General features: G+C 45.1%; 1 protein-coding gene across 12 annotated transcripts in view; it reads left to right on the top strand.

The window, feature by feature from the left end:
* Window positions 1-15,857: 15,857 nt before the first annotated feature.
* The window catches only part of DTNB (dystrobrevin beta), a 383,895-nt gene continuing 372,683 nt past the window's right edge, over window positions 15,858-27,069 (top strand). For 7 of the 12 annotated variants that reach the window (XM_074947310.1, XM_074947306.1, XM_074947305.1 and 4 more), the window contains exon 1: window positions 22,446-22,713. The gene's annotated coding sequence lies outside the window, so the exon portion shown is untranslated. Of the gene's footprint in view, window positions 15,875-22,023; window positions 22,294-22,323; window positions 22,424-22,445; window positions 22,714-24,505; window positions 24,583-27,069 lie in introns of those variants that run through there. The other 5 variants (XM_074947298.1, XM_074947300.1, XM_074947299.1 and 2 more) reach the window with 5 other exon arrangements.

Genomic DNA, 27,069 nt, shown 5'->3' with positions numbered 1-27,069 from the left:
GGACAGCTGAAGCATGTAGGGGAAACCACCCCAACCCCGTGTTCTTCTCTACGATAGCTTATGCCTCACAATGTTTAAGTCCTTTTTGCAGCTTCTGTTTTTTAGGCAATCAAAAGAGCTGCTACCAGCTGAAGAACAACTGAAACATACCATGGTGCATCGTCGCAACAAAAAAACCCCTTCTATGTTGTCTCATGTTCTGTGTTCTGTGTTTCATATTTGTCTTGTAGCACTTGTCTCATTGCTAGCATTATGGTGTATGGCGTTTGGGAAGAGGGAAGATACTGTATTAGGCAAGGAATGGCAATAAACCATACTCACAGCCCTCTTTTACTCTTAGACCCCTCCCTTTCCCTACCCTTCCGTCTCCTGCCAAATTGTCAATCACATACCTATTCCCGTAGTGGCCACCTCCATCCAAAAGCGTGTGTATAACTACCCCCTTTACTGATTGTTTACCTTCCCACCAAATGTTCTGATTTTCATCTAAATGTTGTACATGAGAAGGGCTGTTTGATGCTCATTGTTACATCCTCTGGTCAACATTTTGATATGTATTTCTGTTACTGTGGACATGCTACGTGTAATGAAAATCTGGAATTGTTTTGGCAGTTGAAGCACTGGCATGGATGAGCGGAGGCATGTCGTTCCCCTTTGGATGGTCACCTCAATTTGGGTGAGCAAGGGGCAGGAAATGTTATGTAAAGCCTCCGCTCAAATGTGATTGTAAGATCTGTAACTTGTATCATTAAGTTCTGCAACCTTGTTGCAGACTTTGTAACTTCAGGTTTCAGGGTAGCAGCCATGTTAGTCTGTATTCGCAAAAAGAAAATGAGTACTTGTGGCACCTTAGAGACGAACAAATTTATTTGAGCATAAGCTTTTGTGAGCTACAGTACTCCTTTTCTTTTTGTAACTTCAGTTACTGTTCGCATAGCCTTTTAAGTTTTGTAACCTTTGCAAGCTCTGTAACCTTTTTAAGTTACCACTTGTATGAACTGCCAAGCTTTGTAATATCCCATCACTCAATCAGAGAGAGTGTGAACAAGGGAGTGTGTGTGTGGAAGATAAGGGGGTGTGAACGAGGGAGTGTATGGGGGACTGGGCAGAGAGGAACTGCAAGGAGAAAAGTATCAGAATGGTAGCCATGTTAGTCTGGATCTGTAAAAGCAGCAAAGAGTCCTGTGGCACAGACGTATTGGAGCATAAGCTTTCGTGGGTGAATCCCCACTTCGTCGGATGCATGTAGTGGAAATTTCCAGAGGCAGGTATAAATATGCAAGCAAGAATCAGGCTAGGGATAACGAGGTTAGTTCAATCAGGGAGGATGAGGCCCTCTTCTAGCAGTTGAGGTGTGAAAACCAAGGGAGGAGAAAATGCTTTCGTAGTTGGCTAGCCATTCACAGTCTTTGTTTAATCCTGAGCTGATGGTGTCAAATTTGCAAATGAAACTCAGCAGTTTCTCTTTGAAGTTTTTTTGCTGCAGGATGGCTACCTTTAAATCTGCTATTGTGTGTCCAGGGATATTGAAGTGTTCTCCTGTAGGTTTTCATATATTGCCATTCCTAATATCTGATTTGTGTCCATTTATCCTTTTACATAGGGACTGTCCAGTTTGGCCAATGTACATGGCAGAGGGGCAGTGCTGGCACATGATGACGTATATTACATTGGTGGATGTGAGGTGAATGAACTGGTGATGGTGTGGCTGATCTGGTTAGGTCCTGTGATGGTGTCGCTTGTGTAGATATGTGGGCAGAGTTGGCATCGAGGTTTGTTGCATGGATTGGTTCCTGAGTTAAGAGTTACTATGGTGCAGTGTGTAGTTGCTGGTGAGAATATGCTTCAGGAGAAATATGCAAGGAGAAAAGAGCCTGGAGACAGGAGCCAGGTGTGTCTGATATAATCTGCCCTGAGAAGGCAACCACGGAGTGCTGTAAAGAAAAGATGCATGAAAGGAACAGGGACTGGGAATGCTTCTCAGTGACGGACACAGAAGAAAAACTCAGTGTACTTGACAGGAGTGCCCAGTTCCAAATAAAAGGAAGCAGCCACGCACACAAGCTGCTGCTCCTTTACCAGCCCAGATCCATGACCGCAGGGGGACACACCAGATCTACCACGCTTCGGCTTCTTGGCTTCCCATGCTGTCTCCGGTAACCCTCGGTTTGTGTAAGTGTGTGGGTACATGGGGGAATGAATGAGGTGAATGTGAATATGAATGCAGTGTGTAAATAAACTTCTTCCCTTTTCTGTCTGACCTAACAGTGGTATTGTAATAAAACTAATACAAGTGTGACCCTGGGTTGGTGTTTTAGGGGAACAGAGGTAACACCAGTAAGCCAACCAGAGGTTATGTGTCTTTTACAAGGGGTGAAGTACTATGGCCTGTGATCACGATGGTCCTTTCTGGCCTTAAAAACTGAGTCTATGAATCATAGAATCATAGAATCATAGAATATCAGGGTTGGAAGGGACCCCAGAAGGTCATCTAGTCCAACCCCCTGCTCGAAGCAGGACCAATTCCCAGTTAAATCATCCCAGCCAGGGCTTTGTCAAGCCTGACCTTAAAAACCTCTAAGGAAGGAGATTCTACCACCTCCCTAGGTAACGCATTCCAGTGTTTCACCACCCTCTTAGTGAAAAAGTTTTTCCTAATATCCAATCTAAACCTCCCCCATTGCAACTTGAGACCATTACTCCTCGTTCTGTCATCTGCTACCATTGAGAACAGTCTAGAGCCATCCTCTTTGGAACCCCCTTTCAGGTAGTTGAAAGCAGCTATCAAATCCCCCCTCATTCTTCTCTTCTGCAGACTAAACAATCCCAGCTCCCTCAGCCTCTCCTCATAAGTCATGTGCTCTAGACCCCTAATCATTTTTGTTGCCCTTCGCTGGACTCTCTCCAATTTATCCACATCCTTCTTGTAGTGTGGGGCCCAAAACTGGACACAGTACTCCAGATGAGGCCTCACCAGTGTCGAATAGAGGGGAACGATCACGTCCCTCGATTTGCTCGCTATGCCCCTACTTATACATCCCAAAATGCCATTGGCCTTCTTGGCAACAAGGGCACACTGTTGACTCATATCCAGCTTCTCGTCCACTGTCACCCCTAGGTCCTTTTCCGCAGAACTGCTGCCTAGCCATTTGGTCCCTAGTCTGTAGCGGTGCATTGGATTCTTCCATCCTAAGTGCAGGACCCTGCACTTATCCTTATTGAACCTCATCAGATTTCTTTTGGCCCAATCCTCCAATTTGTCTAGGTCCTTCTGTATCCTATCCCTCCCCTCCAGCGTATCTACCACTCCTCCCAGTTTAGTATCATCTGCAAATTTGCTGAGAGTGCAATCCACACCATCCTCCAGATCATTTATGAAGATATTGAACAAAACCGGCCCCAGGACCGACCCCTGGGGCACACCACTTGACACCGGCTGCCAACTAGACATGGAGCCATTGATCACTACCCGTTGAGCCCGACAATCTAGCCAGCTTTCTACCCACCTTATAGTGCATTCATCCAGCCCATACTTCCTTAACTTGCTGACAAGAATACTGTGGGAGACCGTGTCAAAAGCTTTGCTAAAGTCAAGAAACAATACATCCACTGCTTTCCCTTCATCCACAGAACCAGTAATCTCATCATAAAAGGCGATTAGATTAGTCAGGCATGACCTTCCCTTGGTGAACCCATGCTGACTGTTCCTGATCACTTTCCTCTCATGTAAGTGCTTCAGGATTGATTCTTTGAGGACCTGCTCCATGATTTTTCCAGGGACTGAGGTGAGGCTGACTGGCCTGTAGTTCCCAGGATCCTCCTTCTTCCCTTTTTTAAAGATTGGCACTACATTAGCCTTTTTCCAGTCATCCGGGACTTCCCCCGTTCGCCACGAGTTTTCAAAGATAATGGCCAAGGGCTCTGCAATCACAGCCGCCAATTCCTTCAGCACTCTCGGATGCAACTCGTCCGGCCCCATGGACTTGTGCACGTCCAGCTTTTCTAAATAGTCCCTAACCACCTCTATCTCCACAGAGGGCTGGCCATCTCTTCCCCATTCTGTGATGCCCAGCGCAGCAGTCTGGGAGCTGACCTTGTTAGTGAAAACAGAGGCAAAAAAAGCATTGAGTACATTAGCTTTTTCCACATCCTCTGTCACTAGGTTGCCTCCCTCATTCAGTAAGGGGCCCACACTTTCCTTGGCTTTCTTCTTGTTGCCAACATACCTGAAGAAACCCTTCTTGTTACTCTTGACATCTCTTGCTAGCTGCAGCTCCAGGTGCGATTTGGCCCTCCTGATATCTTTCCTACATGCCCGAGCAATATTTTTATACTCTTCCCTGGTCATATGTCCAACCTTCCACTTCTTGTAAGCTTCTTTTTTATGTTTAAGATCCGCTAGGATTTCACCATTAAGCCAAGCTGGTCGCCTGCCATATTTACTATTCTTTCGACTCTGAGTTTAAAGTGAGCCTAGTGCAATATTGCTAGCTATGCAAACTTCAGTACATTTCCTTTCCAGAGAATAGGTACAGCTCATGTAGTGGCAATGCAAGTTTCCTCTGTATCACTGTGACAGGGTGCAGCTCACCACTGTGGCACCTCCTACTGGCTCTCTTGGGAATTAGCTCTGCGCCCTCTTCTGATGGTGTCTCATCAACCGTCACCTCTGCTTCTGGACCACATCACTCCCAGGACCGTGGTATCCTCTTCATGACACTGCCCTCCAGCTGTGCCACACTCCATGTTCTCCCCTTCCAGGGGACCTGCAATCTCCGCCCAGCCATTTCCGTCAGTGGTAACTGCAGTTCATTATCCTGGGGCCGCATCCCATGCAGCTCCAGCACCCTCCTCTGCCCTTGCCTCAGCCTGTAGGTCCTAGCAGCCAGCCAGGAGCTCTCTCTAGCTGTCCGGTCCCTGCTTGCAGCACTGAATTGTCCCAGCTGCTGGGGCTTCTTCCCCCGAGTTCCAGTCAGCTACTCAACGCTGCTCTGCCTGCAGCCCTTCTTATATGGGCCTGCCAGACCATGATTGGCTACTCCTCTCAGCACCTTTCTGATTGGCTACCTCTGGCACAGCCTCCCTAGGGCTGCTTTTAACCCCTTTTCTGCCAGTGAGGGGCGGCTGCCGCATCACAATCACTCACTACCAATGTGCTTCACAACTGGAGGTACCACACAGAGACGTAAGATAGTTTATTCTCTAGGGCAGATTCAGTCGTTGGTCTCTTTGGTGAGACTACAAACAAGAGGTTCAATTGTAGTGGTGGATTTTGTGATGTGAAAACATGTCCCACTAAGAACTAGACTGAGATTTTCAAATGATTTCACATAGCCCATTGAACACTAGTTAGATAGAAACAATTTTCAGTCACTAATGTGTTAGGATGGATTGGAACCAGTGGTCTGGAGGTGAAACATTCATAGCCCATTAGTTATACTTTGAACCATCTAATCATTCCTATTTCAAGAGATGAAAACTTACAATTTTTGAATATTTGTGGAACCTTACCTGTCTGTGAGAAAAGCAACAATCTTAAACTGGAAGAATATAGAAGATTTTGCTTCCCCACTTCTCTCTTCCCCCATATACCACAATTTTTTCCATGATTTGCACAATGTATCTTTGCTTAACCAATTGTCCTTACATTGCCTCTGGTTTGGGTTAGTGTGCTGGGTCAGCAGTATTTGAGACTTCATTGTTGTTTGCTCAGTATAGTAGTGGGCAAATTATTCTCTGTGTCAGCTTTGACCCTTCCACTTTCTGACTTCTTTGTGGTTATGTCAGAAACGGCAATCTTAATAGTCTTTTAATGCTGAACAGAACCACATGCAAGATGAGTACGTCGTGTTGCAAACATTTTTCTTATTTTGGTTCGAAAGAGTGCCACTGAGAACCTGGCCAGCGGGTGGCTGAAGGATTGGCTAGAACAACATGAACGCAAGGATTTTGCTGAAAGTCACTGATTTCTGTGCTAACAAGCTCTGTTCTACACTGCGTTCCTGTCAACTAATAAACCCTTTTGTTTTACAGCACTGGCTGAGAGTCATGGCTGACTGTGGAGCTGGGGTGCAGGGCGCTCTGGCTTCCTCAGGGATCCCATCCAGGTGGACCCACCAAGGAGAAGTGTACAGTGTGAACAAGGATGCTGAATGCTCCGAGATCAGACCAGGAACGTCTAAGCTGAGTAGGCTTTTTGCCCTGGACAGCGTGCCCTGAGGGGAGTCACACTACCCAGAGTCCTGGCTGGATTCATACAGAGCAGTTCCAGAGCATCAGACCTGTGACTGCGTCACAACTGTGAGCTTGACCACATACATGCATAAGGAAGAAATCCTGAGGGGACCTTGGATCCAGACCATCAGCATTAAACTCCTAAAATGTTTCCCACACAGTAACCAGGAGCTGTATCCAAGAAGGCTAAGGGCATTTTGGGCTGTATAAGTAGGAACATTGCCAGCAAATGGAGGGACATGATCATTCCCCTCTATTCGGTATTGGTGAGGCCTCAGCTGGAGTACTGTGTCCAGTTTTGGGACCCACACTACAAGAAAGATGCAGAAAAATGGAAACAGTCCAGCAGAGGGCAACAAAAATGATTAGGGTGCTGGAGTACATGATTTATGAGGAGAGGCTGCGGGAACTGGGATTATTTAGTCTGCAGAAGAGAAGAACGAGGGGGGATTTGATAGCTGCTTTCAACTACCTGAAAGGGGGTTCCAAAGAGGATGGATCTAGACTGTTCTCAGTGGTACCAGATGACAGAACAAGGAGTAATGGTCTCAAGTTGCAGTGGGGGAGGTGTCGGTTGGATATTAGGAAAAACTTTTTCACTAGGAGGGTGGTGAAGCACGGGAATGTGTTACCTAGGGAGGTGGTGGAATCTCCTTCCTTAGGGGTTTTTAGGGCCAGGCTTGACAAAGCCCTGGCTGGGATGATTTAGTTGGGGATTGGTCCTGCTTTGAGCAGGGGGTTGGACTAGATGACCGCCTGAGGTCCCTTCCAACCCTGAATTTCTATGATTCTATCCTGTGCTCTAATGATGTGACGAAGCCACGACTGATAAATTACCTTTGTACCTTCCAGAAAAGTTTAAAAACTCTAAAAAGACTGCATTGTTCAACCTGCAATGATAAATCCTTTTCTGACTCTGCACTACCCCACAAATCTATAACTGAGCAGTGAATTTAGTTCTGGTAGGGTTTACTCACTATTAGATAATATGATGTTAAACACAGCTTGTCCCTGTCTGCACTGACTCCAAAGTTGTATTTAATATTTTGTTACTTAACATGACTCCTCAAAGTCCTGTTTTAATACAAACTTAATTTTCTTGTGAATACGATCCCTGTGATATTCTTTGTATACATATTTCAATAGAGGAATGTTAAATACAGAGATCCAAACCACTTTTATGGAGAAATGAACATTGCAAGAAAGCAGGAAATCCACAAATAAAACAAAACCAAATCTTAGCATAACAATGACTGTTGCCAACAACCAACTTGGAACAAAAGTCAACAGTTCCACTGAAACTTTCCTCAGTTAAGAGGGCTCATACATGAGAAACCCTCCTTGTAATTAAGATTGGCACTTTCAACAAAAATATTTCTACCTTTGAAGAATGGAAAATTATGACAATGAAAGTGATGATAAAGCTAAGCAGTGTAGACCTTGTCAGTAATTGAATGGCAGAATTCTAAGGAAATAACCAGTGTGATGTGTGATGCAGGAAGTGGTGTTGGTGATTCAGTAGAGAGGGCTATTATCTCAAGTCAGCACTGAATCAGTGCCCCAATATGGTACTAAGGTCTGCTGTATTGCTGGAGGTCCTGTCTTTCAGCTGACATGTAAAAACAATGCCTGACCATTAGTGGTTACTGACAATCCCGTAATACTTTTCACAGGAGTTAAGAGTAGTTAGTTCTGGTGTCTGGGCTAAATACCAATTGGGTGCTTATATTCTACCTCAATAAATTTTCCTCTGCAGTTTCAAATCAATATGGCATACTTCATTTCTTTCCCTAAGCTGTTATGTAGTGAAGTTATGCTATGTTCTATCTGTGGGAGCTTACTTGATAGTAAGGAATATTAGAACACACAGTCAACATGCTGCCCCACCATCAAGGTTCTGTCTGGATGGGGTTTGGGGAAGGGCCTTCTTGGTTCACAGACTCTATATGGAACTCTCTCACCATGAAAACATCCTCCAATTACACTATTTTTAGAACTCAGTGCAAGACTTTTCTTAGCTGGATTGGTCTCACTTTTGTCACAGCTTTTGAGTTATTTCCAGTTTTGCTAGCTAGCTGCATCTGGGTGTTAGCCGATGGCCAGGGATGTTTGGTGAGGTGCCAGCTATGCCCGTTTTATACCATCCGTGACTTTAACCGCTAGGACGCACTGTCCCTTCGCGGCGGGCAGCCTGGGCTAGGCTGACGGATGCCCCAAGGTCCTAACCACCCATGACTTTAACTGCTAGAGCTCAGAGCTCCTTCGCAGCGGGCAGTCAACACTGACTGACAGGTGCCCCAATGGCAGCACTAAGAGCCTCTCCACACCCGTGACTTTAACTGCTAGAGCTCAGAGCTCCTTCGCAGCGGGCAGTCAGGATTGACTGACAGGTGCCCCAAGAGTTTGCCCCGTGGAGGCGGCACAACTCAACACTAGGCTCTTAGTACTCTCACCTAATGGCCAGGCTTTATAGCCAAAACGGCTGAGGTTCTTTAATTGTGTTGGCTGCTTCACAGTAAACCAGAGAAACAAGTCAGGCTTATGCACAAATGGTTACCAAAATTTATTAAACTAGATTCTAATCATGTGGTTACAAAATTGCTAGTGCCTACTTATTTAAATGTAGAGATGTTACACACACAAACAAGTTACAAAACTGAAGCTACAATCCCAAAGAAAGAAAACAAAGTATAGAGCTCTATTTCAAAATATGTGTACACTAAAGATAGGAGATCAGGTGTGGGTGCTTCTTACCCTCCTTGCATCTCTCGATTCCAGCGGTGCCAAGCCAGGATCAGTCACTCAATTCCGCGGAAAGACGAATAAGGGACAAGGCTTAGGGACCCTCTTAGCTGCAGAAGCCTTGGGAGGCTGTCACTTATCTGACCAGCAGATAGATAGTGAAAAGCACTCAAAAATCATGGTGCTGTAGGTCCCCTACTTATACCTCTGTACTCCTTTATTCTCTTTCTCCTTTCTTGTGCCAAATTGGGGCTGGTCTATCTGGGTGACACCAGCTCTCGCAAGAGTAGTTTACACTTGCAAGGGAGAGAAACAATAAGTGTCAACTACTGGACATTCCTTTTATTAGGGTAAATATTTTCCCACCTAGGATGTTGGTGTGTGTGCATCATGCTGTTTAGTAGGGGCTAAGAGCCATGTCTGTCACAGCGCCTCTGCCTGCTGTGAGCCCAATTGTTGTATATGTTCCCAGTGGCACATTGTAGCAGCACACCTGTGCTTTTCACAGCTTCAAAGGCTGTGCTGGAATTTGTTAAGTGCCCTGTTTTGGCTTCCGCAATGCTGGTCTGAGAGGGGGGGGGCTGGCTGTCTGGCTACATTCCACCCCCTGATGCACCACACTACATCCCAGATTGCAAGGTGGCGGTGATGCCAGCACCTCTTGCCCTCCTTGCGGAAATCTAGAAATACCCAACAACCAAATTAGAGGATGAGGGTTCGCGGAATTGGTTAGGATCCCTTTTTAGCTCTAGGTATCTGATTTGTGTGGAGGAAAGAGCAGTTTGAATCAAACGCTTCATAATACATAAAGTTACACAAAAAACAATTACAATAATTAAAATGGTTAAAACAGTATTTACAACCGAATGTAAAAACGGGGAGAGGGAAAATCCCAAGTGTTGAGCTAACCATTGCATCCATGAGGTTTGTCCATTCTCAGCCACTGCATGTAAAATTTTAACTGCACCTTTAATAGCAACCACATCTTGCTCTATTTGCCCTGAATGATTTACATAAAAACAACAAGATTGGTTGATGACAGCACACACTCCTCCTTGCTGGGCTAGGGTAGCGTCTAGTGCTATTCTGTTCTGCAGAGCATATCGGGCCACAGACTGAAGTTGTTCATTTAAAAGCCCTAATGCATCAGCAGTATGATTAAGAGCAATTTCCAATTGTCCAGAAACGTTTGCTATTGCCATCTCGAGCTCAGTTATACCTAACCAAGGTATAAGTGCACGTGTAAATCGGTGAAAACCAGAGGGCCGTTCAATCAGGGGGTTGTAGGTGAACTTTCATTTGGATCGGTGTATAAAACTTCCCAGATTTGTTATTCTGGGGGCATCAACATGCGGGTGTACTGTTAGTCCCTCGGGTACTGCATGTCCCAGTGAACACCTTCCAGTCCAACCTACAGGCAAATATTTATATGCCTTGTCCCCACAAATAAAGAACAAGCCAGGTTCTTTACTAAGAATAGGTGAATAAGGTCCTCTGTGCCACCTGCCCCCCTCAGGTTTAGGTATGGGTTGGTGATATGGAACACAATATCCCATCTTAATGTTAGTACAGAGCAAAACTATTAACAAATCTTCTAAAATTTGATCTGAGCGAAAAAGTCCATTTTCATTACACTGATCTAATAAGGAATTAATAGATTTGATTAGCAATGGGTTATAAATGTGTCCGGAACTGGGAATAAAGAACAGTGATTGGTCATACCAATCTCTGCTTTCAGGGTATCTACTCATATTCAGGGGAACAATTGTGGCATTATATATGCTAAAAAGGGGTCTATGTTCAAGTGTGCCGTTGATGGGACCTTTCCAACATTTTAAAGTCCTTTTGTTGTTCATGGGTGGGTAGGTAGTCCAATCCCCACTTTTCTGATCAAATACAATTGTATGGGCACATTGCTGCTTATCTAGACTACCCATTTGTATGTCACCCTGAGTTTCAAAACAAATAGGGTATACTTCTTTAGATGATCCCGTTACATATTCCACAGGCCGTCCCCAAACAGTGCGATGCCATTGTCCCACCTCCCCCAAGTCAATGCGAGGGTTGTTGGTGTACCATGCTGGTCCCCACTGAAAGATGTCGCTTTTGTTCCACCAATCATTTAGGCTGAGTGGTACAAATTCAATTCCCAGTCCATTGGTTGAATCTAGCAAGGTGCACATCCAGCAATTTGTAGCACCAGCAGCTGAGGCGATGGTTTGGATTGCTCCCCGAAGAGGATGTTCTGGTATTGCCAAGGTGACTGGAGCCAACAGAAGGATCATGAGGGCTTGCAGGAACATATCTCTGGTGGGTCGTGGTCTAGCTAAAAAACTTATTTTAAAACCAAAAGCAAAAATTACACCTGCTATTATAAGTAATGGCAAATATATCAACAGTCCGTAGTAGTCTCTAGTGATCAAACAGGTCTGCTGCATGGTCCATTTTGCTGACAGGTTAGCTGGCAGGTTGCTCGGAACCATGGGACCATTCCTGCAATAAATCACATGGTCAGCCGGTCTTGGATGCAATCCAAGCCTCTGTAATGGTTATTAGCCTTTTATCAGCATTTAAGGCACTCCATACACCTTTCTCTTTATAGGCGTGCAAAACGCAGGTAAAGGTTCCCAGGGCTGGGTGTTTAATCACCACAGTGTCTCCGGGAGCATACTTGGAACTGTGCAGTGGTGTTCTGGCAGGGGAGATAGCTTTCCCTGTAGGGAAGAATCCCCTGCTGATTGGACTTCCTGTAGGAGTCTGTCTGTTGTTTAATCTCTGCACCACTTCGTCCAGTCTGTCTCCCCATGTGCCATCAGTAGGCTTCAAGTGATTCTTTAGCAACCCATTCCAGTGCTCGACCATGCATTAGATTGAGGTCGATATGGAAGGTGGAAGGTCCATTGGACTCCATGGTTAAGGGTCCATTCCCTTACAAGTTTATTCTTAAAATGCGAACCATTATCTGATTGGATTTCTTGAGGCATTGGGACAATTGCTGTTAAGCGGTTTAGTCCCATAATTGTGGACAACCCTTTTGCCAATCGGGTTGGATATGCAAAACCAATCCCTGAAACAATTTCTACCCCAGTCAAGATGTATTTCCACCTCTGCCTTGTAGTGGGCAGTGGTCCGACATAGTCGACCTGCCAGGTTGCCCATAGTGTTTTTCCATCTCTTAGCCTGGCAAACCTTTGTCCTTCTGCTATATGTTTTCTAGTCTCAGCACAAATAGCGCAGGCTTGCACCAGGTCTCTAGCCTGTCTGTGGGTGATAGGCCACCCCCTGATATGTGCTTGCCGCACTAACTCATCACTTCCTGGGTGTCCTAAATTATCATGTAACCATGAATATAAGCGTTCCCATTCTACTTGTGTGGTAAAGAGCTGGGCAGCTGCATCGGCTAAATTGTTTAACTGTGCAGCTGGGGTATTATTCTTCTGATGAGCTGAGACATGTCCTATAGACAGGGGTTGTTGCAGGGCATGCTGATATAACCACTTCCAGTATTCCAGTCCCCATACTGGTTTACCTCCTATTTCCCAGTGGTTATTTTTCCAGTTAGTGATCCACTGAGTGGCACCTGCCCATACCGCATAGGAGTCCGTATATACTGTGGTGGCTCCTGCTTCACAGGCCAGTTTAATTGCAGCCAATTCTGCAAGTTGTGCTGACCCATCAATTTCAGCAGTTAGGGGTGCTGCAGAGGTGTCTGCAGGCACTGCTGCAGCTTTTCCCTTCCATTTTCCTTTTACCAGCCTGGCACTGCCATCAGTGAACCATACTCCCTCAGGCTTAGAAGGATCAAATGGGGCAGCATCCTTAATGGGAGACTGCTGTGGAGGTAGGCGGTATTCATCAGGCATTCCTACTTTCCATAGGGATTCCTGAATCATAGTGGGGTTTTGTGCAGCGTCTGCACTACCTACCCTGTGGTGTATGTAAAGTGCCCATCTTTGGATAGTCATTTTTTTGTGCTACACCAGGTGGTAACTCTTTCCCTTCCAATATAGGTTTAATGATTGGAAGAGGAGTGTGAATTGTGATGTCCTTATCCTGAGTTAATTCCTCAGTTTCTCTCAAGGCTGTGTAAGCTGCCAGAAGCACCTGCTCATAAGGCGTGTAGTTAGCCTGTGACCCTTGCCATGACTTGGAACCAAACTGAATTGGTCGTCTGGGAGCAGTGTCACTTTCTTGCCAGAGAGCATAAGACATTCCAGTGGCTCCCACAGTTAGGTACAAATGGAATGGGGCTTCAGGATGTATGGGATCCAGAGCCTGATAGGTGTGTATCTCCCCTATCAGTTGCCTGAGGGCTTCCTCATGGGCAGGAGCCCATTCTCAGGCAGCACTTTTCTTTAACAAATTGTACGATGGTCTGGCTATAATGGCAAAGCCAGGTACATGTTTTCTCCAAAACCCCAGGGTTCCCAAAATCTGTCTCAATTGATCTTTACTTTCAGGGGAGGGTGCCTGATTTAGCTCTTGCACAGTGTCATTAGGCACAGACCTCCTACCTCCCATCCATACAGTACCTAAGAATTTTATCTCTTGGGAGGGACCTTGGCATTTCTCAGCTGGTAACTCTAAATTAAGGGCTTCTAGTGCTCCTTTGATTTGATTCATAGCCTCCTGTACCTCTTCTGAGGTTTTCCCACTGTTTGGAAAGGAAGGCTGGTCTAGTAGTTAAAGCACTAGCATAAGCCTTAGAAGACCTAAGTTCAAGTCCCTGCTTTGGCAGAAACTTCCTGTTGTGTGACTTTAGTAAAGTCATTTAGGCTCTCGGTGTCTTAGTTCACCATCTATAAAATGGGGATGATGATAACAGTTCCCTATCTCAGAAGGTGAGGATAAATACATTAAAAAATCATGAAGTGCTTGGACACGACAGTAATGAGGGCCGTAAAATAGATGTGGTAACATATTTTATTTGAATTTTTTTTTTACAACATCCCAGATACTCTATTAGGAAATGCTTGCTGAAAAAGATCATTATGACCAAAAGCCGTTGCTGATAGAATACAAAGCCGTTGTTAGCTAGCCCACTAGTTCCCCTTCCTCGGTGCTGCAGAAACTAGGAAATACTCCAGACAGAGGCACTTTCTGTGTGGCCGCACCATTATCAACAGAAAGGAAGTCACTCACTTTACTAATAAGAATGTACTCTCGTTATCACATTCTATTTCATTAGGACCAAGTATAACCGAGACACTCCACATGGGAGAACCCCTCATTCCTTTGAGTGTAACACTCAAAGGCATCATATACAAATAAGAAAAGATCCACTAGAACAAGAGAAAGATAGAGAAGCTTGGAGACAGAGAGAGTGAGAGATAAGTAAACAGTTAAAGAGAAGGAAAGACAGTACACACCAAAATTGGACTGACCAAAGCATTAGAAAATATATTTTCGGAATAATCCTGCATAGAGGAGATAAAATCTTCATTTTAAGACGTTCTTAAGGTTGCTAAGTATAAAGCCCACATGCTTTTAAATAAAGAAAATGAACAGTTAGACATAATTTTATGCTGTCCATATGATAAAGATATTACTCCTACTAAGTATAAAGAAATAGATGTGTCATCACAACATAAGATACCAGAGTGATAAGCATAATCTGAGACCTAAACAGAACAACCTTGACTCTGACCCAGAGGTTGCTGGTTTTGGGTGTTATCTTGATTTCAGTAAATATCAGATCTTAAATGGGAAATATCAGATAATTTGCCAAGCGGCAGATTTTCTTGTAAAGTACTTATAGCTGATGTTTCTAGAGAAGAATGTTGCATTTGTAGTTCAATAGGAAGCATGTATAAGAATATGTACGTAAGCAATAGACTTGCATTGGAGGCTGAGTAAGATTGATTTTAAGCTCTTTGAGACTAGGTTGTCTTTTATGACTATTAAGCAACTAGCATGCTCAGATGTTTAAAAAATATTAATGATAATACTGAAAATAAAACAATTTCCTCCCTCAACAAATGCGTGGAATAGTAACGATGTAATTAGAATTCCTTGTAAATGAAGCTCTCCTAAGAGGACTTTGCTCTGTAAAACATCTGTGTTTTTCTTTCCTTCCCTCCCACTGGTTTGATAAGCAATCAAATCCATCTATAGCATCTATGGAACTCAATCACTATATTATACAGACACTAAATATAAGATTAAGGTTTCATTAAATAAGCATAAGGTTATTTTAAGTATTTTTTATCTTCTTGTTAAATCATCCATCATAGGGCCCAATCTTGCTTGCACTGTCACTGTCAGATTATAAACTCCTTGAGGAAAGAACCTTGTGTTCTTACCTGCCTGTTCAAGGACCTATGAAAGATGCGGTACTGCTCTGTAATTTATTAATACTGTATGTGAGCTGCTTATTGAAATATTTACTGTATGAATGTTGGTTTAGTTGAAGAGCAGGCTGTTTGGAAAAAAAGCAGGAAGGCAAGACAATGGCTCTAGATAAGACACTTCTGGGTAAACATTTGGGCTGGTTGTTACAGAACAACAGAACAGGGTAGAGGTGGTTGACTTGGCCTCCCTATAGAGCTCACCAAACTGTTTTTGGATAGCACATGTGTTGAGAGAACAAAGAATTTTTTTCTGCATTTGAAGGCATTCTCTTAAGGACAGGGGGAACTAAAGTGGATTGTGATGGAGTGTACACATTCTGGTCTGAAAAGGAAGGGGTTAAGGAGCTACTCTGGGCTCAAGCATGTATGGGCTGGAGGAGGAGTTCAAAAAGAGATCAGACCAGCTCAGTAGCAGGCAGGCAGTGGAGGTGAACAGACCTACATTCTTAGCTCCTTGGAGGGAATGCTGTGATCCACCTATCTTCGATCTTTGGCTATTGTGATGTTACCAGAGCTGCAAAGGAAAAAGGACTCTTGACACTCAGAAGGTCTGAGACTTACCTTTGATTTATTTTGTTTAATGTCTTCACTTTGCCCCTGTAGGATGCAGATCTTTTCTGCTCACCACAGGGCCCTGGATTGGAACCCAGTGGAGAGGGTGGGCCTTGGTACCCCTAAAACCCTACTCTGGCATGAGAGAAACTTCCTGGGAAAAAGTCCCTAAAACTAGGGGAGTAGAGACCTTGAAACATTGATTCAGGGGAAGCCTGAAGACCTCCTTGATTGCTCCCAGGACTATCCACTGCTGGGCTCTCTGCATATCCCAAGAGAAGTAAGGCAGTATCTGACTTAACTGTCAAGCCTCTAGAACTAGTATCCTGCACATGAGGACCAAACCCAACGACAGACTTATCAAAACACTATGCTCAGATGCCGAGGGGTACCCCAGTAGTGACTGGCCTACCACATGAACCCAGGTTCCAGAGGCTGGGGTGTTTGGGAAATTAGACCTGTCCGGGGTCTCTGCCAAGGGATGGCAAGCCTTTAAGTAAGATAGATATGCATGTAGATGTTTTTTAAATTATTTTCTTATATATTACACTTTGTTCCCATTGTTAAGATTAAATAATACTTTGATTTAGGAAGGCGGCCGGGTCACTGTACTTACCCCTGGTCTCACCTACCGAATAGAAGAACAACAAACAGGTACCAAATCCAGTCAGACCTGTTGGGATAAGCATGGTCAGTACACAGGATAATGTAAACTAGGAGCCAGTCCAAGAGTGGGAGAATTGTAGGATTCTGGCCTGAGAAAGGTAAAGGCATGAGGCCTCATTCACACCTAGTGGGGTGCAATTAGAGATTAGAAAAGGGGTAAGAGGTGCAGCTAGCCCTGCAATGGTGACACTACATATCTACATTTTTATATGGTGTCCATCATTGTCATCCTATCTTATCATTTTGCCATCTTGTTGAATTGAATGGGGCAAGCTCAGAGCTGACCGGGTATTACTGCATCAGTTACCATGAAAATATGAACTGAGAGTAATCTCTACAACCATAAAGGCTAGAATACCTTTAAAATATTCTGTTGGAGGTGGTGCACTTTGTGGCAAATTTTGGGTTGTGGAATTGCAGAACACATGGGGCCCTGCCTCAGATCCGTCCCAGCCTTTACTTACGATATTATAATGAATTCAGGGAGAATAGTTTCTTGCTGACCAAAGGTATAGCAGGAGAAATTTATATTTCTATGTTGTCACTGAAAGCCTTGAACATATTATAACTAAGGTTACATTTTAATTACGGATATTTTTAGTAAAAGTCATGGACAGGTCACAGGCAGTAAACAAAAATTCACGGCCCGTGAACTGTCCATAACTCCAGCATTTATAATGGTGTTAAATATATTTAAAATGGTGTTTAATCTATTAGAGGGGTTGCACTCAGCGGCTTGCAATGTGGAAGGGGTTGCCAGTAAAAAAGTTTGAGACCCACTGTACTAGATAATCACAGTGGTCCCTTCTGGTCTTGGAATCTATGAATTAATGCAGAAGTGCATTCCTGAATTTGCACGCAACTTGAAGCAACAGTTGTAGAGGCCCCAGTCTGTGAGGTGCAAAGCACCCTCAATTATCCATTGACTTGAACATGTGCTGAAGTTGGCTAGTCCACTGCAAGGTTAGGTCTACACTGCATAGTAAACCTGGGTCCATGTGACTTGCAAACCCATTCTTTCAAAGCTCATTTTTGAGCAGCCACACCACATGGCTATGCATGTTTCATACGCATGCTGGCATATCCATACTGTGGTATGCAGACATGTGTCAGATTCTGTGGCTTCTGTGGGTGAGCCCCAGGATTCTGAGCACCCTGCTAGCTGTAGCTGCTCTAAAGCTTGGTTCATGGTGTATCGTGGGAGATCTTGTCTGTTCATCCTGTGGCATTTGACCAGAGGTGCTCCTTGCCTGCCAGTGTATCCAGCTGACCCACTTCAGGTCTGCATGCTCTCTGCTGCTGGAATCAGGCCATACCAGTCCAGCCATACCAGTGGGTTGCTATAGGCATCTGGGAGCTGGCAACCCCGTACTGCTACAGGTCCATGACAAACCACTTTGGTGTTGGCAAGTCAGCTGTGTGGGTTGTGGAGGTTCCTGAAGCAATCAGGACTGTTGTTCCCCCAGAGGTGGTGGGCTTTGAGGGAATGGGCTTCCCAAACTGTGTTGGGGCTATCGATGGGACTCATATGCCCATAAACGGTACTATATTATTATATAGACGTTGGTGGACCACAGAAGCAGGTTCATGGATATCAAAGTGGGATGTACTAGCAGGGTGCATGATGTCAGGATTTTTCAGAGCTCAGGGCTATAACTTTTTGGATAAGCAACAAGGACCTTATTCCCTCCAAGAGACACTGTTGTAAATGGAGTCTCTGTCCTCACTGTTGTTCTAGGGAATGCTGCATGCCTCCTTCTGCCATGGCTTATGAACCATACCCTGACTTCAGAGGGTGTGACGCAGGGACCCCATGGTGCCAAAAGGAAGAGGGCATAAAAGGTACATAGAGGTTTACAGGGACCCTCTGGGTCCAATAGCTACAGAATAGTTCACCAAAGGGCAGCATGTAAGGTCTCTACCGAGAGCCAATAGCCAGTGGTCATCATAATCATTGTGAAATGTCTGTAACAACAGTATTTTAAAAGTTATATATCTATGCTGGAAATTATGTTTTTAAAGCCTTGAAGATTAAAGGCAAGTCACAAAGAAGTGACATGCCTCGTGTCTGTCTCTCAATGTAAGTCTATTTGCATACTGAGTTACCAGCTAATCAAGACAGAGACATTGATGAGAGATTGTGAAATCTAGAAGTAACAATACACAGCAGGAGGGTGTATGGTTTATGAATAAAGATCAAAGGACTGTTCTCATATATCTGGGATTGCCAAGGGACACCCTGATATCTTTCACCCAGGAGACAAGCTGCCAGTGCGCATGTCTTATAAATGGAGGGTCACAGCTAGCTACGCTATAAAATGCTGGGAGAAAGACTGTGGGTGAGGTAAACTTTATTAGACAAGAGAACAGCTTTTTAATTAAGTCTAGGCTCGAGAATGTGTGTCATGATTTTATGTTATATGTAACCCTTTGTTTCCAATATCAAAGTGCTACGTATTAAATCTGTGGACAGCACGGTTTTTAATTCTAAAATGGAAATTGTGTTGGTTGTAAGATGTTTTAGGCAGGAGTCAAACTGGAAACAAAAAAATCAGTTATACGGTTCTAAGATGTGTGTGCAAACCAAATTTTGACCACCTGGGACACCAAAATAAGACAAAAAGAAAAGAAGTACTTGTGGCACCTTAGAGACTAACCAATTTATTTGAGCATAAGCTTTCGTGAGCTACAGCTACTCTGAAACCTGTTCAAATAAGACATTAGTTTGTCCAGTTATTCAGAACGATTGTGCATGCTCTCCTATGCTCTGCTAAATTGCTTTCCCTAGTATGGCTATAATGCCCAACTGGCCCCTTCAGAAGGTGTGTTAGAATATAGATATTCAGGCCTGTCTGTAAAGGCCTATACTCTAAGAATTTAGGTGTATTCTTATCACTTGGCTAATTATAGAGGTACAAAAGAGAATCAAAATCACTGTCTGCCGGTGTAAGGGCCTTTTCTTACTGTGACAGTCTGAGGCCCTGTGCTTAGGCTAAGGCCTTTGGCTAAGCAGCAGAGGCAGCCATAAGCTAGGGACCGGTCACATCCTCACATTCCAAACTAGTCACGTTGAAAGAAGGTGCTATTGGGCTGTTAGGAATACAATCCTGTCCTGATAATGCCTATCACCTCCAGAGAAAGGGAAGTGCCTAGAAAATGTAAAAGGAAACAGCATCCTGTCTAGCAAGAACTCACTTATCAATACTGGGATGTGAAATCCTCACTTCTGTATTGTTTTGTCATTATAGTTCCCACTTTGCTATTGTTTGTCTGTATAATCTCTGTCTGGTTCTGTGATTGTTCCTGTCTGCTGTATAATTAATTTTGCTGGGTGTAAACTAATTAAGGTGGTGGCATATAATTGGTTACATAATCATGTTACAATATGTTAGGATTGGTTAGTTAAATTTCAGTAAAATGATTGGTTAAGATATAGCTAAGCAGAACTCAAGTTTTACTATATAATCTGTAGTCAATGAGGAAGTGAGTGGGTGTGGGTGGGGGAGATGGGAACAGGGAATGGGGGTAAGGAAACTGGAACCATGTTTTGCTAAAGGGGGAAATGGGAACAGGGAATGGGAGTAAGGAAATTGAAATCATGTTTTGCTAAGGGCAGGAATGGGAACAGGGACACAGGTGTAAGGCTCTGTGGTGTCAGAGCTGGGAAGGAGGATACTAAGGAAGGAAACTGGAATCATGCTTGCTGGAAGTTCACCCCAATAAACATCAAATTGTTTGCACCTTTGGACTTCGGGTATTGTTGCTCTCTGTTCATGCGAGAAGGACCAGGGAAGTAAGTGGGTGAAGGAATAAGCCCCCTAACAAGGTGGAGCTCAGATGCTTTGCTAGATTCTTTGAGACTTCTCGAATGTAGCTTTTTTTTCAATGGGACAAATAAAAAAGGTAGGAGTACTCTCCCATGTTTTTTCAATATGGCTTCCCCGAAGAGCGTGTGCTATCCCCTATCTGAGATAAATCCCAACGGATGATATCAGTTTGGGGAGGATCAGACCAATAATTTGAACCCCCAGTATGGATAAACTAAGGCTATGTCTACACTACCACGGTAAGTTGGCCTACGCTACGCAACTCCAGCTACGTGAATAATGTAGCTGGAGTCAACGTACCTTAGGCTGAGTGACCGCGGGGGTCGATGGGAGAAAATCTCCAGTCGACTTACCTTACTCTTCTTGTTGGGGTAGAGTACAGGGGTTGACTAGAGAGCGATCTGCAGTCATTTGGTAGGACTTTACTAGACCCACTAAATCGACCGCCGGTGGATCGATCTCGGAGCATCGATTCCTGCCGTAGTGTAGACCTGCCCCAAGATTAGAAGAACCAGGCAGTTTTGTAAATGGCTGATTTTGGGGGGATGGGAGGATCTGGAGCCCTGTATCTTGGGAAATCCTTGCTCAAATGTCTCCAAATTTGGACCACTAACTGTATCCTTCACCTCTATGAAGCACAGCAAATTTCGAGGTATTCTTGGTCACCATGTAGATTTTAGAGCCCTAAAAATAGTAATATTTTGAACAGTGACTCAATTAACCACAGTAAAGCTGTTGCTCCACTGTAATACCCGGTGATGGTGAACAATCAGTTAGCTTCATCGACCTGATGATAAAGATGGTCTCCAGTCCTACAATGTACCTGTAACAGAGGAGATACAGACAAGGAAAAAAAAAAGGCCCTAATACTAATTTACTAAGGTTACTGAAACTCTGGCTCAATAATGACCCGCTGGCATGCCCCAGCATTCCTGTATTTACTCTTGGGCCTCAGGCTGCAGCTTCCTGGCAATGTTCTTTCCCTGGCTCTCATGGTGCCCTGCCTTGGCTGGAGATCATGTGATTGGGGGAGCTTTGGGCTTTACTCACTGAGAACCAGTGGTGCTGGATCATTTTAAATAGTGGGGGTGCTGAAAGCCAGCCCCCTTACCCCTGTTCCCATCCCCCCCCCCCAACTCAGAGCTGAGGCCAGCAGCTGGGAGCCCAGGCATGCAGGTCTGGCAGCGTGGGGGTGCCCTACACCCCTAGTTCCCACAACTATGCTGACCCAAGCCCCCCAAGCCCTGACCAGAGTACTGCAAACCCTAAAGTGCTCAAAAATCATGGGACTGGCTTAATCATAAGATTTTTTTACAAAATGATATACATCGGAGTTAATTTATCTGCTGGATTCTGGGCCTTTCGGGTGAACTTGGGGCACATGTTTAAGCTTTTCTCAGCACTCAGGAGACGAAGAAACAAGACAGAAAGCTGAGCTTTCCCCCTGAAGCCAGGAGCTGGCGCTGAGAGAAAAACACCACCATGAGCCATGCCATAAACCACAAAGTTGGCGCCAGGGACCGGCCGGCTGGGAAATGCCAGGGCAGCGCTGGGTCGCAGGCGCTAGGCAGGAAGTCGTGTCACTCCCCATCACGGGGCTCAGGCCCACGGGGGGAGGCACCACAGGTTTCGCCGTTTCAGGACTCTGTCGGGTCCCGGTGACCTGGGCGCTATGGTCTCCCTGCACGGACTCGGACAGAGAATGCGGGAGCGAAATTCCCCTCACAGCCGCCACCGCCACAGACCTGCTTCCAACCCCACAGCAACAACCCCTGCGCCCGCGCGCGCTGAGCAGCGAGCGTGAGGAGACGCGAGCGCCCCGGGCTACCGCTGGCGAGCGGACCGTTAGAGGGGGACCGCGAGCGCGCGAGGAGACGTGCTCGCTGATTGGCTGCGGAAGCACGAGGGCCGGAGACACAATGGTGAGGCGCGAGCGCGCGCGAGCCGTACAGAGTCGGTTGCCGATTGGCTGGAGCGCTCGCTCCCCCAAGGGAGAAAAAACAAACAAACAAAAAAAAAAACAAAACAGCTTCCGCGAGTTGCCTTGACAAGGTAGCAGGGGAGGGGCCAGCGCGGTCAGAGCGCGAGGCGGCCGGCAGCGGCGACGTCGGGTCGGTTTGAGTGAGCGCGCGCGCCCCTGCCGAGGCCTTCTCGGATTGGCCGGCCTTGGCCCTGGCGAGGCCGCCGGGGAGGGTCCGTTGGAGCGGAGGCGTTCGGGGAGCGGGCGGTTTTGCGGCGTAGGTAGCGGAGCCGGAGTCAGGTGGCTTCCGGAGGCCCGGCCGCCGCCTTCTCCTTCCGGGATAGCGGCCCTGGGGACCCTCTGGTCGCAGCCCCCCGGAAAAGTGAGTGCTCTGGGGACGGAACCCGGGGCGGGCGGAGCTGGGGCTGAGGGGAACCGGGGCGGCTGCTGTGGGAGGCGGACGGAGCCTGGGCTAGTTGGGCCCGTCGCCCCACCTGAGGTATCCGGTGGGGTCGAGGCGGCGGAGCTGGTCCCGCTCTTCCAGCTCCTTGCGGGGAGAGCCAGCCGGGCTTTGCCGGCCCGCGGGGGACGCCTGGCGTGGCTGGGGCCAGGAGCTGCCGCCTGCGCGCCCGCTCCCCGCCCGACTCTGGGGCCTGCAGGTGCCGAGGTTGCTCATCGATCGCCGCACAGAGACCGATCGCGGCCAGACCCCGGTGTGGACCCCGCCGCTCTGCTGGCGAGAGGGAAAGCTCCTGCCCTGCGCGCTCCGCCTGGCTCCCGGCCCTGTGCTCCAGGGCGGCGCCTGGCCCGGGCCCCCGGGGGCAGCCAGGGTGGCTGTGTTCTGGGGCCCGGATGCCTTGTTGCGAGGAAGATCTGTCCTAATTCTGTGCATGGGCCTGGGGACAGAAGGGGGGCGGATGTTTCGTTCATGCTGTCGGGAGTGCCCCCCATGCGTTAGCGGGAGAGGCTGCTGTTGTATATAGATCTATGTCCTCCATGCACCTCTCTCTCACAATCCTCATTGATTTTCTAGTAGGGAGTGTATTTGGCTCCTCTCTGGAGCTGTCCTGGCTCACTAGAGGTGTCTGCTGTTTCTCTTCCACTCTGAACCTGACCAGTATTGACCATAAGGTAGTGAAATTGCTGCAGACTTCAGTTCGTGGCTTGAAAGCTTCTCTCTCTCAGCTACAGAAGTTGGTCCAATAAAAGATATTACTTCACCCATCTGGTCTCCCTGGATCCTGTCAAACATGCTCAGGGCAGAAATATTTATATTCTTAGTGATAGTCAAAGACTGACCTTCAAAAGGGGAAAAGTGCTATTTTTGTTTTTCCTGTGAAAGAAACAAGTCTTTTCTTTCACGTTTTTCCCAATGTAAGTAGGTTGCTAGTGGGATTGACATTGGATTGTGAGGGGAAGTGACTGTTATGAAGATGGCTTTTAAATTGTATATGAAGATTCTACCCCTTCCATCTCAGAGATCTCCACATCCTCAAGTGAAAACTAGATTTGACATTTCCTGAGACTCCTAAAGTGAAAACTGTTACGAATTACACCTGATAGGTCACGCACAGTTCGAGTCTAGGCTGAGGCACACGAACAAAGTCCACAACTGCAGAGTTTCCAGAGACACTAAGTTTATTACGCTCAAATGTGGTGCCCCCCTGCTAGTCAGGAGGGGACCCCGAATGCAGGTTATACAGAGATTATATACCTTTTAGCAAAGCATGTTGCCCTCGTGCATCGAAAACCTTAGCCAATAGACAAACCCTTCCCTTATTTACCACCTATCCCTGCTAGGTACATTCCTCGTGCTAAACCATTACTTCAACTACACAACATGGTCCTAAAGCAATGCACCAGTAGCCTTTCTTATCAGGATGGGAGGCTCACATCAAGGCCAGGAGGCAGGGAGTTAGGAACAGACAAAGAACAGAAACCGGGAGTCGAGACAGGCTGGAAACAAGGGGGAGGGTTTTCACAGGAATGCAGTATCTAAGGAACACTTGTCCTGGTGCATGATGTGCTTGCTTTTAGACAATGGTGGGCCCCAAACCAAAATGGAGTCACATATGCTAACTTTTTCTTAACAAAAGCAAATAGGAAAAAATATTCAGGCCATATTTATGCAACATAAAGAAACAAAGGGAAAACTTTTTTTTTTTCTTTTTTAGGTAGCCTTTAAAGATTCAAAAAGGAATTAAGGATAGAAAAGTGAAAGTTGCCTCTAGAGAGAGTTTGTGTAATCCAGGTAATCTTGATTGTTGTAAATATTGTGCGTTATTGAACACAGGACTTGTGCTTGAACAGATATATAACATTATTTAAACAGCTTCTTGTAATTTACATTTGATCTGTTCTTCATGACAAATGTACAATGCAAAGTGCATCTAAGTAAGAGATCAACTCATGTGAAAAATAGTCCGGGCTGCAATTCTGTGTAAAAGTACAAATGTGCCTGAGGTCATGTCACCCAATTTAAGCCTGATGAACATTTATAGGGAGACCTCAAAGGAAAACCTTGATGGTATGGAAAATGTTTTTGATTTAGTTGGTGGTACTCTGCCCTCTAGAACCCTCCCAACTGAGTACTAGGTTGGGTGACGTTATATTGCTGGAATTTCTGGTTTTATAATGTGTGAAACTGAATCCCTGGCTGACTCTGATGTACTGTTACCTTCTGTGGACCAGCCACTAGAGGAGGATCCTTAATACACTGAAACTGTTTATTATATAAGCATGAACAGCCCCATTTTATTGACCGCATAGATGAGTACTTAGATTTAACAGATTTTTTCTGAGGGACAGTGTGGTTCAGTGATTAAGACTAGCGTCTGCTACAGTAAAAATCTGAATGCTGTTTTCAGCTTGTGTAATCTCTTGGAAAGGAAAGTTTACAAGGTTCTTTACTCACTAATAAAGGTTGTGAAGGATGCAGAATTATTAACTTCTTAAAAAGAAAAGGAGTACTTGTGGCACCTTAGAGACTAACAAATTTATTTGAGCAGAAGCTTTCGTGAGCTACAGCTCACTTCGTTGGATGCATTCAGTTTTTCTTTTTGCGAATACAGACTAACATGGCTGCTACTCTGAAACCTAACTTCTTAAAGTAGAAAAAGTGAGTCCAGAACTAGTGCTCCCGTGGTTGCCATCCTACTACACTTTTCTCCAGGCCAAATGGTACTTTGATGAAGGAAAAGCAGCTGCTGTTGCTATGTTGTCTGTATTAGTTCTGTGTGGCATGCTGAAGTGATTCGCCGGGGTGGTGCATGTACAGTACTAACTGAATGTTTGGCGTTTTTGGCAGCAAGCCAGGAACAAACTAATGAGCAAAATACCACCAGGAAGTGGCAAATTTGACAGCTCATAAACTGTCCAAAACAAACAGATTTTCAAGAAGCCAGTATTAGGTGCCTCCCTGACCCTAGGCCCGGTCTCCTACAAATTTCAAGTTACTGCTGAAAACCATAACAGCACTAGACCTCTTCTAAATCAAAACAACCCCCCCCCCTTTTTTTTTTAATGGCAGAAAGTTTTAGACAGCCTAAATATAGGAGTCATTACCCCCTCCCTGAAACATATTGCCAAACAAAATATTTAGTTTAAAAGAGTTAAGGTTGAAAGTGTTCCTACTGAGTATAGCACCAACTTCGAAACATTAGTCTGAAAATGAACACCTAAGGGATCTATCTAGTTCTGCTACCATGTAATCTTTCATTGGTCAGTATTGCTCCACCAGATTTAAAGCAGCCATCCTTACCTATATTCCCAAACATTAAAAAATGCATGTAGAGGTTAAAATAGTAGTAAATAATAGATCCATTTTGTATTAAAAGGTTACCAACATAAAAGTCTCCTGTCTTTTAAAAAGGGAAGAAAGAGGACCCAAGGAATTACAGACCAGTCAGCTTAACTTCAGTTCCTGGAAAGATACTGGAACATAGTATTAAACAGTCACTTTATAAGCACCCAGAGGGTAATAGTGTTAAGTAATAGCCCACGTGTATTTGTCAAGAACAAATCATGAAAACCTAACTTAATTTTCTTCCTTGACAGGGTTACTGGCTTAATGGATAGAGGGAAGCAGTATATGTAACATCTTGATTTTTAGTAAGTCTTTTGACACAGTCCCATGTGATATTCTCATGAGCAAACTAGGAAAATGTGGTCTGGATGAAATTACTTTAAGGTGGGTGCACAACTGGTTGAAAGACCATACTCAAGGAACAGTTATTAATGATTCTGTATCAAACTCGGAGGATATGTCTGGTGGGGTCCCCCCGGGATCAGTCCTGGGTCCAGTACTATTCAGTGTTTTTGTTAATGACTTGGATAATGGAGTAGAGAGTGTGCTTATATAATTTGTGGATGACACCAAACTGGTAGGGGTTGCTAGCATTTTGGAGGATAGGATAATCAAAATGACCTTGATAAATTGGAGAACTGGTCTGAAATCAACAAGATGAAATTCAATAAAGACAAGTGCAAAGTACTACACGTAGGAAGGAAAAATCAGATGCACAACTATAAAATGCTAGATGGTGGTACTGCTGAAAAGGATCTAGTGGTTACAGTGGATCACCAATTGAATGACTCTACAATGTGAAAAAGGTTAATATAATTTTGGAGTGTATTAACAAAAGCATTGTATGTAAGACACTAAAGTTAATTGTCCTGCTGTACTCGGTGCTAGTTGGGCCTCAGCTGGAGTACAGTGTCCAATTCTAGGTGTCACATC

This window comes from Natator depressus, chromosome 3, assembly GCF_965152275.1.
Source record: "Natator depressus isolate rNatDep1 chromosome 3, rNatDep2.hap1, whole genome shotgun sequence".
NCBI classification, from domain to species: domain Eukaryota; kingdom Metazoa; phylum Chordata; order Testudines; family Cheloniidae; genus Natator; species Natator depressus.
Note: the sequence above shows the minus strand (reverse complement) of the source record. Positions and strands in the feature narration are given on the sequence as shown.